This window comes from Leguminivora glycinivorella, chromosome 1, assembly GCF_023078275.1.
Source record: "Leguminivora glycinivorella isolate SPB_JAAS2020 chromosome 1, LegGlyc_1.1, whole genome shotgun sequence".
Taxonomy (NCBI): Eukaryota; Metazoa; Arthropoda; class Insecta; order Lepidoptera; family Tortricidae; genus Leguminivora; species Leguminivora glycinivorella.
In genome coordinates this window covers 36,476,727-36,491,833 of record NC_062971.1, presented here as the reverse complement: position 1 = coordinate 36,491,833, position 15,107 = coordinate 36,476,727, and the positions used below count along the sequence as shown (strand labels likewise).

The following is a 15,107-nucleotide window of genomic DNA, read 5'->3' as shown; positions in this document are numbered from 1 at the left end:
GTGGGGCTATTATTTCCATTATTTTATTACTTATCAATGTCTATAAGACATCTGTCACTCTCACAGTGACATATTTACCACGTAGATAAGTGATAAAATTGCAGGTATCATAGGCCCGCTGTTCGATTACCTCTCACCGGAATGACAAGTTCACCTGATGTGTTCTCAACCTTGTGCGGCTCGTTCCCTCATCTGTCACCCACTACTAACCAGAACGGGGCACGGTCCGCTAATTTTGCTACTTTCGATCCCTTTTGAACTTATAGGCTTGACAAAATTCACCTGATAGGAGATTTGTACAATCAACTTTCAATTGAATGAAAGTTCATCTAATATATATGTTTTCAACCTGGGGCCCATTTCTCGAAGCTACAAGTAGCAATTTACAAGCGGTAGTCAATGTCTAATATGATATGACAAGTTGGAAAAAGACTTCCGCTTGTAACTTGTAACTTTCAGTTTTGAGAAATGGACCCCTGTACATACCGCCACTTCCTACCCACTTACCTTCCACTAGCCACAACCGGGCAAGATTCACGAGATATGGAAATTCCAATGTGGTTTCCACAGAATCGCGAGCTCTTTCAATTCTAATAGGAGAAAAAAAGTGGTCCAAGGTTTTTTTCCCATTCCGTTACCATTTTTTCATACATTTTGTATGGCGGTAACGGAATGGAAGGTTCGAAAAAGTGTGTGGAAATCTTAGGACATTTTTTTCTGCTATCAGGAACGAAAGACCTCGTGATCTCTGTACGCTCGCCTCCCACCGGAGTGAAAAGTTTACCTGATATGTTCTCAACCTGTAACCTCACCTTTCACCCACTCCACGGCGACGCCACTAGACTAGCCACAGCGGGGCAAGGTCCGCGCCGACGACTCCGCGGGATTCCGCCAATATGCGCCTGCGCTCGGCGCGCACGCGGTGCGGTTTAAACATCTATATATATCGCGCGCGAGAAATTTCGCCACAGTCGTGCGGTAAACTTTAAGTGACCACTGTGTCGGAAGTTATCTAGTTTATTAATTGTAAGTATTTTATTTCCTGTTTTGTGAGGACGAAGTTTGAATAGTGAAGTATTTTTAGTTTTATGAAATAAGTGACGGGTCTTTTAAATTTGTGGTGTCAAAGTTGAAAAATAAGGTTTAGTTTCGGGCCAGAGAAATATTTAGATTAGCGGTACAAGTGGTGCCGAATATTATTTATTAATGTAGGGAATAGTTATGACTGTATCACAAACAAATAGAGAAGAAAAAATATATAAGTTGATTCAGAAATATATTATGACATTTAAAATCTCTATTACAAACGGTCTAACATGTACGAAGTTAAAAAAAATGGTAGTAAAAGATGATACAATACGCAAATGACGTAAGTAACTCGTGATTTTATTGTGTGATTTTAAGGTAGAGACGTCACAGTTTAACGTAAATTCATAAATGCGTTACCGATATCCAACCAAACCCATGACCATCGGGTAAGCAGACATGGTGATTCACTATCCACTAGGCCATACCGGTTGGCAAAGTGGTTTTTGCCAATATTCAAAGAAGTAAAGTCAACCAATTTGAATCAAAGAGGCCACTGTAGAACCCTTTCACAGTAAAATTCAAACTGACTTTTATAGCAAACTAGCTTTTGTCCGCGACTTCGCTCGCGTTAGAAAGAGACAAAAAGTAGCCTATGTCACTCTCCATCCCTTCAACTATCTCCACTTAAAAAATCATGTCAATTCGTCGCTCCGTTTTGCCGTGAAAGACGGACAAACAAACAGACACACACACTTTCCCATTTATTATATTAGTATGGATAAAGCACAGTGTTAATTATTACTACAGGATTCTAGAGTGACCTAGGATTGTAATTGGTTGACTATACCTATAACTTTTGTACGATAAAATAAGAAAATAAATCAAGTGGAAAAATAAACTAGTTGGCCGGTTCAACACAAATTTACAGTACAGCCGAATGGCACAATCGGTGTTCGCAGTTCTATCTTTCGCCGCGCGCTTGGCGTATTTTCGTTTGGCGTCGGAGAACTGCCATTCGGCTTGTTTCGACAATCGCTCACAACTCACGAAACGAAGCGCGACTATCTCTTCGTGTAAACAGAGCCAGCGGCGTAAATGCCATTCGGAAAAAATAAAGAAAAAAATGCCATTCGGCTAGCCACCCTGGTGTTCGCAGTTCTTTTCGCCGGCGCTTGGCGTAAAAAAACTAGCTTTTAACTTCGAGCTGAAAGAAAATTTAAGCACGTGATAAGTTTAGTTATTGTATTGTTTAACTTTCTCTATCTTTGTGAGATTGAAGTATATTTTTTGAAATAAGAATATTGTTAACTGATTTTGGTACATATTTTCAGTTGTTTTCAGTTTAAAGCAGTTCAAAGTAACGTTTGTATTGTGAAATCGTATTCTCATGAATTTGTTAAACCAAATTGTAAAGATTGTTTGTAATCTACTCAAAAAACTAATTTATTCGATTAATGTACTCGTATGAGTTCACTGTTACTACTCTACAGATGTAATTAGTACGAAAAGAATTTCCTTCGTATTTTGACAAAAACGTACAGTTGGCCAAGAAAGTGGTCTACCAGTTTTTACAAAAGTTTCTGTGAGCTCTAAGGATCGCTAAGGTTGACTTGACACATGGCATAACGTAAAAATCATATAAAGACAGAGCGATTGTCACTGACATAATTATTGCAAGCGGAAATCGACCTTGTTGTCTCATGACGGTTAAACGAACCTCACCCGTAGGGTGGTAAACCACATTTTTGGTAAACTGTACGAACTTGTCATGCTATTTCAGTCAGTTTCAGTACAAGACGTACTGACACTGTCTGAACTGGCATGACACATACAAACGTTGCCGATCGTATCAGACTAAAAATCCACATGAAGGGCATTGTTTGGGCTGGTGTCCCTCTCGCAAATGTTAATGAGGTTCATATTAGTAGTATTTTTATCTGTATATTACTACACTTCTTATTTTATTTTAATGTAGGGTTTCCATTATTTTGATGTAAATCAAAGATTTGTATAATTTACTTTCGTAACTTTGAAAAACGTATCAATTTATGAAGATGACGTCACTGTTCATTGTTTCATTCATGTGGTCTAAAAACGTCTACCTATTCAGAAAAATACGAAGGAAAAGTTTTTCGCACTACATCTGTACCATTTTTTGCGTTTCTCGCAACGTCAAAAGTGCTGTCTTTCATTCGAGAAAATATCAATTTTGATTTTGACAAATCCTATCCATACGGTAGACGCGGTTGGCGTTGAGGTAGCATATTTGGCGTTTATTAAAAAAATAGCCTGTTTAATATTTAGGGACTGTTCGGAGAAGAGTCGTGAAATGTATGGAGTCCAATACATTTCACGAGTCTTCACTTTACGAACAGACTCTACACCAATAATTGGCATTGAGTTAAAATTTGGCGGCAATTATAGACGGTCCAGCAAATTTCGTCATTAAAAAAGACGCGTAGTTCAAATTTTCTATAGGACGATGAACCTTCGCCCATTTTTTAATGATAAGATTTTCTTGACCCTTTATAACATCCAGTAACAATATAATAACCATTTCATGTTTTATTTAATTGAAAAAAAAAAAAACCTTTCATAGTAACAATGCAAATGTAACCGGTTATAGTCACGTGTTGGTACTTCAGTTTAAGGATCTTTGACCTCAATCTGTTATTCAGGAAAACCCGAAAGTGTAGCAAAAAAATAATATATTCTTCAAATGTCTCGCAAATATACAAAAAACTTACCTATTCTTCCAATGTCTCGCGAATGCATACTTAAGGTGCATTGAGTTCATGTTATTTTCTCCCTCACGTGGGTACTTAAGTGTGACTTAAGTAGATAAATAAACGATGTACCTACTTTTATTTTAGTTTTTAAATACGAGTAGGTAATACTCGTAATTTAGTTTGACCAAACATGAATTTTCCGATTTTCAGTAGCAATTTTCATATTTTTAGCTTTTGCGCATATTTTTTTAGAATTGGTCTGAATGTAGACTATGGATTCGAATCGATAAAAGAACCTCGAAAAAAAAAACATAACTTTCTTAGTTAAATGTATATGAGTCAAATGTAATATAAAATTATAAGTATAGCTTCTTTTAATCCTACTTCAAAAACGATTGCACCTTAAGATGTAAACAAATAATATACTTACATAATTTAAAAAGGTATGAAGATATGACTTTAAAATATTAATTTCATGCTAATTGTGACATATTTGCCATGGCCTTATTTTAATCAACTTCTTTACCTAGAAAGAGGAGGTACTGTATTTGAATATTGGGTTTTTTTGTAAGTATTGTTCATTTGAAAGAAAAAAATGTGGGTAAAAATTTACATAAGTACCTACTACTTGCTTATTCGCATGTGTGCTGTAACCTCAGACTTTCATGTTAAGAGGGCTTTCGTGTTAAAAATAGTGAAATCGCAACCGAGCGCTTGATCATACCGTGTGTGGTATCAAATTAAAGGGCTTTGCGAGTAGTTTATAAATATATATCACATTATAGGACTTTTTCTACTTGATCTAACAAAATATGAGAAAATGTCCAAAAGTGGTAATAATTGTACCGGTGAAGGCTCGTTTTCAAAAAATTGGCAAAAATCAATAATAGCAATTTATAATCACTAAGGCATAACAGCAATTTAAGTAAACGTTGCAGATTAATTTAGTACAAAACTTACTTCGATGTGATGTAGATTTTCAAAGAAATTGTCACTTAATTTTAGGTAATTTCTGAAAAAAATTGAATTCGCCTTAGGCTAGTTTACTCTTTTTCAAAAACATAAAATAAAAATCTAGTCTGAAATGATTGTGGTACAGGATATACAAATTATAAATTTACCCGTTTTAATATTCAAAATTGTACAAATTTTACAAATAAGATCGACTGATTCAGCTCTATACGTGCGTTTTTCTAAACGTGCATTAGAGAAAAATTCATAATTAATTTAGTGAGTTAGTTTTCAAAAATCCAGTCTTATAAAAATCAAGATAATAAGATGCTCTAACTGGAACTTGAATTAAATAAATCTATTAGATAACGGAAAGTGTAGTATTTCACCGACTAAAACTATCAATTTTACATTCTTTTGACGTTTTTTTTGAAAGCAGCCTTAAGGTTTACAATTACTTCGACCTTTTTGTTAATACAGAATAGCTCTGAAATGTGACATAGTAAACATTCGACAAATATGGCGGATCTTTAGTACAGAGCATGGTTTAATTAATTAATTTTCATTACTAACAAAATAGAAATACCATTTTTAAAATTTTATTATTTGTTATAGTAGGTATTAGTTAAAACAAATGTATTGTCAAGAATATGAGTCTGTGATTACGGTAACTTATTTGCCTGATTATAATAAATATTTAGAAATGTGACAAAAGGACAGACGGACAGAGTCGCACCATAAGGGTTCCTTTTGTACCTTTTTATTAATGACGAATTTATAAAAAAAGTCTATATTTCCATGTTGATTTTATTAAAGTTTGTCAGCTATCACGTTATACTTCAAGCTGTGTAAAATCTAGCTGTCCTAAAACCCTTCTTGAAGTATTACCATAATTACAAATATAGCTTTAATTTTTCTTGAATGCAAAATTGAATAGGTATGAATTTTTTTAATAAATCCATTTATAACCCAATTTTATTTTACAACTCTAAAAAAATCGAGAAAGAGAACCGCACTAGAGCAGAAACGTATCACTTTCTGCATACTTTCCTGATAAAGATAGGCCCACTTAGAGCCAGAGAGTATTTTACAAAGGCCCTTATATTCTTTATCATAAGGCCGCGGGGGTCGAAGCCCGTTAAGACGAAACCGATAAGCCCTCGGCGTATAAGCGATCAGATAACACTTATATAAGTATTCTATAAGAATCTTTCTAATATCGGTTGAGTTTCGTGCATTTTCCTCGTACATTCAAAGCTTATGTTTACAAGTGGCGTACTAGAAGATTATTATGAGAGTGAAGGAAATGAAAAGCATCCGCCACGTGGATAAGTGATAAAATTGGCAGCATGATACGCCGGCTGAAGTCTCACTTGGCAGAGCACTGGAGTATCGATCCAGATGCCTTAAGTTGATGTTGAGACAAGGCAGTAATTTTTCCCTTTTAAAATTTATTCTAAGCCATCGATTGCAGACGTTTGTGAAAAAGTTAAATGTAGGAATGTATGTATAGTCTTTATCGCACTGGTATTAGCGCGGGCGAGATGATCGATATCAAAATGATTCAAATATCGATGTTAGTAATATCCGAATCAGCCAGTAACGTCGATCAATTGTTACGAGTCTCTTGATCTTTAGGGAAATAAATATTATGTCTTATTATTCATAATGCTGGATACACACACATCACACGGAAATCGTTTTTAAACTAAGTTTAATCGAACGCTTATTTTAATCTGAATTGTCTCCAATCTTATATTTTTTCTTCTTTTTGAAAATTCTATAATAAATAAGTCGATATTAAGAAAATAATTTTCCATATAAATTATACACTTTATACATAATGTATAATTATTAACTAAATTTGATGACACAGCTTGCAACGTTGTGCAAGGAAATCGATAGTATTTGCCATTTAATATTATAAAAAGTACCGTCAGTTGACAGCCCACTAACCCTGAGTTAAGGTTGGAGCAAGTGGGCCTAAGAAATATGCAACTTTAAATAATAATAATAATAATAAATAAAATTTGCATAAGACGCGAGTTGGTGCAGTGGCTTAACAGCCACTGGGCAGAAAGCGGTGTACACCTCTCGACACCCTTGAGTTCTCACACCGGTGTTGCCCTTGAGCCATCTTGGATGTCGCTTTTTGTGGGGGCCCATCTTGTGGGGACGAGTCACCGTCTGCCGGAAATAAAATTGGATACCGTTTTATTAGGCAGGCGTCCGGTTTTTTATCCATAGCCCAGTATTTAGTCCATCACTTTCATCAAAATAGACCAGTTCATTTTAGATTCCATTAACTCTCAAATAGTCCTTACACCCTGGCGGGTGTTGCCTCTGCGTGTGTCCCATGATACGGGCAAGGGCAACATCCGCTCGGTGTACCCCTTACATTTCATTAAAGTGTCGAAAGGGCCTCTACGTGTTGGCTTCGGCCCCGCGCACGCCTCCCAAAGGTCCGGAATACCATTGTTCCGTGATGGGAAAGACATACAAATAATAATAATAATAATAATAATCATTTATTTCAGACCAGGTCCATATACATTTAAAATATACAAAAAATTCACAAAATTTACAAAACAAAACATGTGTTAGTAATTAGTAATAAATAATTATAGCAGCTATGGTTAGTAGATATAAAACAGGACAGGACATAACATAAAAGACACATTTATGTACAGTATATAGGCTTGCCTGTCAGTACATGAATCATATGGCAATGATTGATGTACTGACAGTCAAACCTTGACGCAAATACCCTCAGGAGGCCGCTAGAGCTGTCCCGCACCCTACGCGCCAGGGATGTGCACCGCTTCCGCATCGTGGTGTAGAAACAGTCTACTCTAGCATTGGCAAACATACCTGATGCACTGCAGTAGCGGGGCAGTCCCATCAGCATCCTGAAGGCATTGTTGTACTGTACACGGAGGGCGTTGTACTGTTTCTGGGTATAGGAGATCCACAGGCTGCTCGTGTAGAAAGTTGTACAGAAGGCTCTAAAGAGAGTTAACTTAACTTCAGCGGAGCAACGAGCAAACCTGCGGGCCACCATGTTTGCCCTAACAGACAACGCCCTTCGCTCTCGCTCAATATCAGCATCGTCCTTCAAGTCAGAGGTAACCACATGGCCAAGGTATTTAAAAGATTCTACCCTATTCAATGGAGTACCATACAAACGTATAGGAGGAACAGGTGGCAGGTCTTTACCTCTGACCTGAAAGACCATGCATTCGCTTTTTTTAACATTGTAGACGAGGCCGTGACTACGAGCAAATTGCTCACAGATGCCAAGCAACCGCCTCAGGCCACACGGAGAGGCACTCAACAGCACCATGTCGTCAGCGTAGCTTAAGTTGTTGAAACATACGTCGTCTATATGGCAGCCGACATGAGTGCTGCTGAGCTCCTCATTTACATACAGGTTGAAGAGCTTGGGTGAGGAAATACCCCCCTGCCTCACCCCGCACTCCAACCTGTATGGATCTGAGTATGCGTTTGACCATCTCACCACGTTGACCTGGTTAACATACCAGAATTTAAAAATGTGGTAAAGTTCAGCAGGCATATTGATGCTTTTTAACTTTTGCCATAATATATCATAATTAACCAGGTCAAACGCTTTAGAGAGGTCAAGAAAACAAGCATACACAGCCGTGTTTCGATCCGTATAATACCTGACAGTCTGCTTCAAGCACAATATTGCCGTTTCGGTTGACAGCCCCGGCCTGAAACCGAATTGGTTGTAATGAAGAACCAGGTATTTGTCAAGCTGAGTGCTAAGCAGACTGTCAAGTACCTTAGCAATCACCGTTGCTAAAGAAATTGGCCTGTAATTGGTCTTATCGCTAATATCGCCACCTTTATTTTTAACTATTGGCACAACTACAGTTTTCATGAGTGCATCCGGCAAGTAAGAATGGCTGATGCAGAGATTAAATAATAAGGCCAGTATTCTAGGAAGGTGTGAGCCAGCATGTCTAAGGTGTTCTATGCTAAGACCGTCGTGTCCAGGAGATTTTCCTCGAGCCATTGAGTTAATTACTGCATGAACGTCGCTGGCATCAAATTTAGCTTTAACTTCCTGTCCACGCGGCCATTCATCACCTTTTGTCGGCGATGCCACCAAAGGCGATGTTACGGCGAAATGAGACTTAAATATACTAGCAATACTGATATGATCGCTAACGCCATTTATACTTGCCGGAAGACTCGGCTTGCCATTTAGCCTCTTAGTTGATTTCCAAAAGCTACGAAAATCTTTATTTCTATGATGACTTGCCAATATGTCCATTTTAATTTGTTCGCTATGGTTTTGACACCACTTCAGGCGTTCTTTAAAAACATTACGACTATTTCGCATGTCATCATAGACATGTCCGGCTTTAGGTTTTCCATGCCATACCCATAACTTAAATTTATCTCTAGCCTCCAAGTGCACCGCGCGGACATGTTTGTTCCACCCAATCACTGTTGGTTTCTTTTTAAAGACACGTTTCAAAGTATAACTACTAGTGGCCGCGTCACTTAAGACCTTTATTATATTTACATACATTTCATCTATAAGGTTTTTATGCCTGTCATTATCACAACAACGGTCACAACAAATTTCAAAATCATTTGAGTAATCAATTTGGCTAAGCCTGTCATCACAAATTTTATTGTACATATCTACTTGTTCGGGTTTTCTTTCCCCCCAAATAACCTTATTAGTGACAGATTTTAATTCGTAAAATAACTCTGAACCAATATTACCAACGTTACATTTAACACATAGAGGATAGTGGTCTGACCATATTACATCATATATAAAGCTAACATTTAAAATTGTTTTTGTAGCAAATTCCGTTGTCAGAATGTGATCTAGCCAGCGCTTAGACCCATTAGCCTCACTGATAAAACTGTAGGTATTTGATCCTAATCCTAACTTATCTATGTCAGCACAGGTCCACTTTTGTTCAGAACAAAACATCATCATTTCATTATAAAATAATTCGTCCGGGTGAGCGTTAAAGTCTCCTAGTATGTACGCCGAACGGACATCCTCATTAATAATAGTAGCACTCACCAGACTAAGACAATCCGTAAATTCCACTAAATTCACCATTTTATCCGTAGGCATGTAAACACTGAACACAAGTATGGACTCACTAGGTAGGTTAATTTTTATGGCACTTACGCGCGCGTTATCACACTGTACGATAGAAACATTGGGGAACGCACTCTTATTCCACAGTAGCGCAACTCCTCCATAAGGTCTACCATGAAGAGTGCCGGCCGAAGTGTCAATCGCTGAGGTTCCAGTATATCCAAATCTTGTGTCTATTTCAGCCAAGTATTGTATATCGTCAGGCCGTAACCATGTTTCTTGCAAGGCGATGACAGATGAAGACTGGCATAATTGTCTTATCGTATCAACTGACCGCTTTACGTTCTTGCAGTTAAAACTAACTAACTGTATAACTGCACTGTCATTATCACATTGTTGGTTATATGTTTTTTCCATTTCGAATGTTATTTTGTGAGCCGTCAACAGATAACTTTCTGCTCGTAGTGCCTTGTTTAAAGTGCACAAATCGTTTAAATATTATACCCTGCGGCCATATGTTAGCATTCAGGAACAGTGACTCCTTGCTTTCCGATACAAAAAACTTGAATGCATTATGGGACGTTCTTCTAATATTTAGTTTTTCTAGCGTTATGATTTCCTGTGTTTTGTCCTTGACATAGTTTATAATATCGGACTCAAGGCAATCTTTGTTTACATTCGAGATAAAAATTGGTATTTTTCTCTCGGCTGCCCTAAACTTAGCACTGTTTTCCGCATCGCATGCTAAACCTCGTTTTCCGGCATATCGGTAATTTGGTTTATTACGCTTATATGTTTTTACAATCCAGTCCCCACTTTCACTATTATTGTCGAGGTCGCGCGGGTGGCTGTTGTTTTCGGCCGCTACGGTGCGGGTAGTCGTACAATCATTTTCCGCTGGAGTACATGGCACCACGATCTCTGTCTGAGGCGGATGACTCACCTCAACGGATAATAACGGATTCGAAATTGCAATTTCGTTGTTATTGGGGCATTTATTTATTTCAATATTCTTAATTGGAGATTGTTTCTTTTCTCTCAAGGATATCTGACGACTACTTATGCTCTTATCATTACTTAGCGGTATAGTAGGCGACACTTGAGACATAAGCGAGTTTCGATATCGATAATATCCATGCCGTTTCATGTAGATTCAAAATGAGAGCATATCTTGAATTATATGGTAGCTAACATGCTAACGTATTCCATTAGGGTCACTTGCACCATCGAAAATGGAGGGTTAACCCGAGGTTAACTCACCATTTTATATGGAATTTGACAGTTGACAGCCTTTAGTTAAGCGGGTGGTACAAGTGGCCCTTATAGTCTTATGTGTCATAGGCTTTAAAGTCACCATGCGCGAAATGGTTAAAATTTGACGCGCAGCAAATATGACGCGGTCAATTGATAGCTCAAAAGAGTAAGGTCATACGTAGTGTTATGTCACTACGTATGATATTGTATTGGGTGATCTGTATCACGCCATTGGGATCACGCCACGGCGCGCGCGCACGCATTAAACTTGCCTTGTGAAGCTGCAACCCGATTGCTATCGCTATCACTATGTTTTGACCGTATCGTCCTCTGTGAGTACTATCGTTGTAGGTATTTTTTCGGATAGTTCAATGGTTAAGTAAGGTTATAGGTGTTTCATAAAGTTTTCAGTTTCACAATTCAGCCTCACGATATGTATTATGGTATATTGTACATACTAAAGTTGCTTCCTGTAAGAGTGACATAAATACTTATAAGAGTTATAAGCAGTAAGCATGTCTATTTCCACATTTCTAGTACTTTGACAGATTTTATACAGTGAACGATATCGATAATATTTATCGTATTTTACAAATTTTCTAGGCGTAAAATCTGAATAAGCGAGATACCAAAAGTTTCGGTCTAAAACTACGACTTAAGCTACTTACGAAAATCTCCAAAACAAAGTTTGCTATGCCGAATTAAAAGTTTTTGGAATACTTAGTAAGAAAACACTCAAAAGAGGCCTCCGTTTTCTCAATTTTTCTATCATTAACATCTTTGTACAGTCAACCAATTGGAACCCTAGGCCACTTTAGAACTATGTTATAGTGACGTCATAAATCAAATTGTAAGAAATTTATTACTGCTTGTCATTTGGACATGGTTGTAGAGTGGCCCAGGGTTCCAATTGGTTGACTGATATAAGTGACGTCAAAATAAGAATACTTTTTAAGGTGCAAAGTTCAATTCAAACATTATTTGAGTCTGTTACTGCTATCAATAAAACAAATTGGCGTACAAAGGCAAAACGCGCGACAAAAACTTTCCCAAATGCGTACGTGACTATTGCTCAGTATCCATTATTATGGCAAATGATAGGCGCTAATAATTATCGATTAAGTGTAATCACTTAATTAGATCACCAAACAGGTTCGTCGTAACGCCATTTAGGCATTTTTGGAATGCTTTGCCTAATTACTACAATATTCGACAATTTTGCGCAATCATTCGACATTGACATATCCACTAAACAATAATTTATTAATAATCCTTGTACTATCATATCAATTTCATTCTCAAAATATTCTATTCGAATTGTAATTTTATTTAAATGTAACCTACATAATCTATCTTATTGTAATATTGACTCTTAATTTTATAGATGTTACAAATATGTTTTGAATTGATGATACAAAATAATTTATTCCCTGTTGTTGACATGTAATATTTTAAGAATATTATGAATAAATGAGTATGAGTATGAGTATTGGTCTAGAGTCCGTCTGTTGTGACTTTTTTTCGCTAATAGGCTACTAAGACTCATATCGAATTTGGCACAAATGATTGGCTTCTGTAGTATTTAACATAATAAACCAATATTTATAGATTTTGCGTATTAAAAGTGTATGATGACTGCGTATTTTCGATTAAAAATTTGTGTAATTTTTCATATATTTTGGCCTTATTTAAAATAAAATTTTAAATGTTGTTTTAAATATTTGCTTGACGTTATTTAAAAAATATTTTTAATTTACGCTTTGAAACGCGTAGTCAAAATCTTTCGGTTCCCTCATGTTGCACCGTGTATTTATATCATTTACTGTCATTTACTGTAATTACAAATGTGCAATCGGCAAGCCTGCGAAATATCACGTAGTTCCGATTACAAACTGGTCGCTCTAAATTGCTTATAAATAACTGTGTAATTATTAGCGTCTACTGTTTACCTGCAATTATAAGTATATTATTTAGTCACAGAAACCCGCAAAAGTAAATATTAAATAATTTATTAAGACGATACAGGAGCGATCAATTCTCCATACATAGAAACGCTCTCGAAACGCTAGCGCCCTTCCTGGTTTTTGAAAATAGACCAATGATTTTTTCAACACAGATTATTATTATTTTTATCTGTGTGGGACCGTTTTGATTTTTTTGATATTCATTTTTAAAGTTGCTAGAGCCCATCAAAAATTTCCAGAAACGGCCTTATTAATTATGGCGTAAAAAAGGTGTGGTATTCAAAATTGGTAACAATTAGCCCAAAAATCTAAACGATCCGACACTGATTATTTCATTGTAATTCAGATTCTCAAATTTTGTTACGATTGATTAAGTTTTGGAGGAGGCAACAGTCGAGAGCGGAACCTCGATTTTAAAGATTTTTTCGCAATGTCTTTTAACTGAGTTGTTCTTAATGGAAATTTTTTTTCTATAAATCAAATTAATAAAACTATTATGTTAAACTAAAATTCCCAATTTGAAAAGGGAGCTCCTTTCCATTTTAGCATTTTCGCTCCTGTAGCGTCTTAATTACTCACTCTTTTATCATATTTTAATTTTTGACTGCCTGCTAAGCCGATGGTCCTGGTTCGCATCCCGGTAGGCGGTAAGGCCGTTTATTTGTGCGATGAGCAAACATTTTATCGTTTGTTGTTTTCCAGTTTTACGTGGGCCGTGGGACTAAGTCAGTTTGTGTTTTAAGATTGTCTTATAATATTATTTTAAGTGTGTTTCCACATGAGTACAATCCAGGTCTCTTTAAAGCAAGAGTAAATAGGTATCTCATAGGTAAGCGTGCTCCACCGTAGACCGCATCATCACTTACCATCAGGTGTGATCGTGGTCAAACGTCTATCTATACATACTTGACGACCGGTCTGGCGCAGTCGGTAGTGACCCTGCATGCTACGCCGCGGTCCCGGGTTCGAATCCCGGTAAGGGCATTTATTTGTGTGATGAGCACAGATATTTGTTCCTGAGTCATGGATGTTTTCTATATATATATATATATATATATATATATATATAAGTATTTATATATTATATATATCGTTGTCTGAGTACCCACAACACAAGCCTTCTTGAGCTTACCGTGGGACTCAGTCAATTTGTGTAAGAATGTCCTATAATATTTATTTATTTATTTGTTATTTATTATACTAAGAAAAAAAAAATGTGTCACGTTCAAAATATCAATTTATTATCGGAGATATACACATTCCATCCAATGTTTATCTTGTTTTGATATCAGCTAGAAAGTAAAGCCAATTTTGTTTTGACGTCACGTAAGTATCTGTAATATGATAAAAGTACAATCAGTCAATTTACTTCACATTATGGTAGTTCTATTGTCCATTCGACAATCATGAAAATCTCGCAATTTACATACAGTCAGGGGCGGCTCACTCTGCGATTCCGTTGCCGCGCTACAAGTACATGCTGGCGACCGCGAGTTCGCGGCCTAATCAGGGGTGGCGCGCATTCTCACAAAACGCACTTTAGCATTTTCTATTGTTACTATGCGTCGCTAGTTTTTCATAGGTTAATATGCGATATCCGCGTGTGGAATGGCTAATAATGCTTAGTTAAATAAAATTCATGAATAAAATAGGACAATCTTATCGATCTAACTATTAATTCTGTCATTTATTTCCCACGGAAAAGTTCAATAAGGCTTGTGACTTAAACAAAAATATATAAATACTGTATATACCTAGAAAGTACCCAAGACTTGAATATAATAGCATAACATTTTGTCTGACTATTAATTATTTTTAATCCATAGGCAACCCTAGCGTCCGACGCTGCGCACGTGCGGCTCGTTTCTTTGTAAGAATTTTGTAGGCATTTAAAAAGGCGGCATTTCGTGAACATCAAAGTAGTGGGCCTTCTGAACTTGTACTATTATATATTATTATATATTCTGTGATACAGTCGACTACAAAGAGATGTAATTTATTTATCCAGTTTTTCACCTTATTGAATAATTTAACCCCCGACGCAAAAACGACGGGGTGTTATAAGGTTGACGTGTCTGTCTTTGA

At 36.6% G+C, this 15,107-nt stretch overlaps 2 protein-coding genes across 2 annotated transcripts in view; one reads left to right on the top strand and one right to left on the bottom strand.

The window, feature by feature from the left end:
- The window catches only part of LOC125228598, a 32,365-nt gene extending 31,458 nt beyond the window's left edge, over positions 1-907 (bottom strand). Inside the window, exon 1 of the transcript XR_007177317.1 lies at positions 813-907. The gene's annotated coding sequence lies outside the window, so the exon portion shown is untranslated. The remainder of the gene's footprint in view (positions 1-812) is intronic.
- LOC125228415 (acyl-CoA Delta-9 desaturase-like) overlaps positions 890-15,107 on the top strand; it is a 39,195-nt gene continuing 24,977 nt past the window's right edge. Inside the window, exon 1 of the mRNA XM_048133009.1 lies at positions 890-1,026. The gene's annotated coding sequence lies outside the window, so the exon portion shown is untranslated. The remainder of the gene's footprint in view (positions 1,027-15,107) is intronic.